Source organism: Penaeus monodon, chromosome 6 (assembly GCF_015228065.2).
Source record: "Penaeus monodon isolate SGIC_2016 chromosome 6, NSTDA_Pmon_1, whole genome shotgun sequence".
Lineage (NCBI taxonomy): Eukaryota > Metazoa > Arthropoda > Malacostraca > Decapoda > Penaeidae > Penaeus > Penaeus monodon.
Window position 1 is genome coordinate 26,663,621 of NC_051391.1, and position 3,856 is coordinate 26,667,476.

General features: G+C 46.0%; 1 pseudogene; it reads left to right on the plus strand.

Moving 5' to 3' along the window:
• The window catches only part of LOC119573928, a 10,701-nt pseudogene extending 7,115 nt beyond the window's left edge, over positions 1-3,586 (plus strand).
• Positions 3,587-3,856: the final 270 nt, after the last annotated feature.

Here is a 3,856-nt window from a genome sequence, read left to right on the forward strand (position 1 = left end):
GATTTTCTTCAATTTAATGATGGATATAACTTGGAGGAGAGGTTAGAAATTACCCTTGCTATATTCTTATATTGCATTCTCTAAGACAACAAAAACGTATCTGTGATAAAACGTAGAGAGTTGCATGAAGTGGATTATTTAGCGCCTATTTATCAGTTTCTATCTTTTTCTCACCCTCTCCCCTCTCTTGCTTTTAACACCACGGGCGCACCCTCTTTCTCTCCCCTCTTTTCTCTCTCCTCTCTCTTTCTCTCTCTCCTCTCCTCTCTCTCTCTCTTCTCTCTCTCCTCTCCCCTCTCTCTCTCACCCCTTTCTCTCTCTCTCTCCTCTCTCTCTCTCTCTCTCCCCCTTTTCTCCCCCTCTCTCTCTTCTCTTTTTTCTCTCTCTCTCCTCTCTCTCTCCTCTCTCTTTTCCCCTTTTCCCTCAATTTTCTCTTTTTCCCTTTTCCTCCTTCCCCGCCCCCCCCCCCCCCCCCCCCCCCCCCCCCCCCCCTCCCCCCTTTTTCTTTCTTTTTTTTCTCACCCTCCCCTCCCCTCTTCTCCCCCCCCGCCCCCCTCTCTCTCTCCCCTCTCTCTCTCTCTCTCTCTCTCCCCTTTCTCTCCCTCTTTTCTCCCCTCCCCTCTCTCCCCTCTCTTTTCTCTCTCATCTCTTCTCTCTCTCCCCTTTTCCTCTCTCTCTCTCTCTTCTCTCTCTCTCTCTCTCTCTCCCCTCTCCCCCCCTATTTTTCTCCCCCTCTCTCTCTCTCTCTCTCTCTCTTTCTCTTTCCCCTTCCTTCTTTTCTTTTTCCCCTTAAAAGTCTCCCCCCCCCCCCCCCCCCCCCCCCCCCACCCCCCCCCCCCCCAAAAACACACCCCCCCCCCCCCCCTTTTCCCTTCTCCCCCTCTCTCTCTCTCTCTCTTTTTTTTCCCCCCCCTCTCTCTCCTCTCCCCTTTTTTGCCCCATTTTTTTCTCTCCTCTCTCTCTCCCTCCCTCTTTTCTCTCTCTCCCCTTTCTCTCTTCTTACATCTTTCCTCTGTTCCCAATGCAATTCTCGTCTTTGTGTAGCGCACGGTTTAGAAAGCGCATGCGGCGCGCACACCAAAACACACCAAAAAAAACACACCACACACACCACACACACACACACCACACACAACCCCACCACACACACACAAACCACACACAAAACAACCAAACTCTCTTTTTTCCCCTCTCTCTCTCCTCTCTCTCTTCTCTCTCTCTCTCTCCTCTTCTCTCTCTCTCTCTCTCTCTCTCCCTCTCTCTCTCTCTTCGCTCTCTCCCCTTTTCCCCTCTTTTCCTCTCCGCTCTCTTTCCTTTTTCCTCTCCCTTTTCTCTCTTTCTCTCTTTTCCCCTCTTCCCCTTTCCTCTTCCCCTCCTTTTCCCTTTTAAAAATCTCCCCCCCCCTCCCCCCCCCCCCCCCCCCCCCCCCCCCAAAACCCAAAAACCCCCCCCTCTCTCTCTCTCTCTCTCTCTCTCTCTCTTCCCCTCCCCTCTCCTCTCTCCCCTCCCCCTCTCTCTCTCCTTCTCTCCTTTCTCTCCCCCTCCCCTCACCCCTCCCCCCCTCTCCTCTCTCTCCTTTCTCTCTCTTCTCTCTCTCTCTCTCCCTTTTCTCTCCCTCTCCCTTTTATCTCCCCCTTCTCTCTCTCTTTTTCTCTTTTTCCCTCTCTCTCTCTCTCTCTCTCTCTCTCTCTCTCTCTCCTCCCCCTCCCCCCCTCTCTCTCTCTCCTCCCCCTTTTCTCTCCCCCGCCCCCCCCCCTCCCTTTTTCTAAAGCCCTTTTTTCTCTCTCTCCTCCTTTTCTCTCTCTCCCCTCTCTCTTCTCTCTTCTCTTTTTCCCCCTTTTTCTCCCCCTCTCTCTCTCCCCCCGCCTCTCTCTTCCCTCTCCCCTCTCCTCTCTCTCTCTCTCTCCCCTCTTTTCTCTCTCTCTCTCTCTCTCTCCTTCTCCCCCCCTTTTCCCCCTTCCCCTTTTTTCCCCATTTCTTCTCTTTTTTAAAAATTCTTCTTCTCTCTCTTTCGGTTTTGGCAAGGTTTTTTGAAATTTTTTTTTTTTCGGGTTTTCCTTTTTGTTTCTTTTTTAAAAACCCCCCTTCCTTTTTTGTTACTTTTGTTTCCATGGTTTTTTCTTTTTTGTATTTAACTTAATAGTTTTCCCGAAAAAGGAAGTTAAAATTAAAAACCCCAAAAGAAAGGGGAAACAAATGGGATTTTAACCAAAATTCCCCTGTTTTTGGTTTTGTTTTGGGAAAATTTGTCGTTATAATTTTCAATTAGCCGGAAAAGGGTAATTTCCCAAAAAAGGGAAAAATTTAAACTTACTTCAGGAGTTTAAAATTTTTATTTTTTAAAAATTGGGTTTCACCGTCGGTTTCCCGGCCAAAGTTATTTTTCTCATGGTTTAACTCCTGGGCCTTCCCTATTTTTCCCCCAGGGTTTCAAAAAAAAATAAAAAGGGGAAAAGTAAAAAAAATCAGAACGTTTGATTATGGCGAATAAAAAGATTATCTGAATAAACTGTTTATTTAAAAAACAACAATGCTACGGAGAATCATATCCAAGCCCGTTTGGATTTTCGCAAAAAAATCCTTTCAGAGATTACCAGCCTTTTTGCTTTCCATTACCCTTCGACGTCTTTGGCAGAGTTCCCGGGTGTCCGAGCCTTTCGTCAAGGCGGGTCCGAGGCTTCCAACCTGACCCAAACTACCGAACGTGTTGTTCGACGAGGCAACGCGCCTTCTGCCTCGGCCTCGGGGGGGATCTCGCCCTCGCCGGCCGAAGTCCTCGGCCTCAGGGACTATGTCATCGATAAGGGCCGTGAGTATTGAAAAGGCACCTTTCAACATTATCATTAATTATTAATCTCTTATTCGTGTATTTTGTGTGAATTTGATTTTATCTGTTATCTTTGTTATCATATTATTATTATGGTCTTTATCATCATTATTATTTTTTTTAAATTATTATTTATTATTTATTATTATTATATATTATTATTTTTATTATTTTACTATATCATAATATCATAATTAACATATTTTCATCAATAATAGAATATAACAGGGAAAGTGGTCATAGACATTATTACCAAGGGTCATGCTTTTTTTTCGCGAATGGGATCGTGCCTTATGAAATGAGTTACTAGAAAGTAACGGGGTTTGAGTCTACTAAGGGTACCCCCCACCCCACACCATTTCTTCATGCATGAGAGTTCCCTGTTCCTTGTTGCTTGCCTCTCCCTCCTCCGTTGAATCTATCGCATAATCTGGCGCCACCTCCCCATAGAGACGCTGGCCGTGTGGGTCGGCGCCTCCGACCGGGACATCGAGGGCAGCTGGCAGTGGTTCGAAAACGGGTTCTCCGATCAAGGCCGAGGACTGGTACTGGGAAAGCCCCGAACAATGGCTTCGTGGTGGAACACTGCATGGTGCTCCGACCTGACTTTGACCCGCTCTGAATGATGCAGAGTGTGATCGTCCTTTAAGAAGTTTGTTGTGCGAGTATGATTTACTGAAAGGGTGAAGTGATCGTTATGGTGGCTGCCATTTATTTCTTGATTTATTTACCTATATATACATACTGATATTGCACAGAGGCGTACAAAACCTTTCACGAAACACAAACATCCTTTTTACCAGGCGTTAGGAGGAAGGTTTACTCACTGGTAACTTTATTTTAGAGGAGTATACGTTTCTTTACAAAAAATAATACAGTGATCATTGTTAAAGTAATTTGTTAGGGTAAAGCATAAATGAACAGGATTTTCAGCAATTGTGTCATAGCTCCTTTACAACTTTGGCTTCATAGCTGCAAAGACCTGTCCTCCAAGTTTGGCCAAAGCTTTCCTTGTTAAAATTTACACTC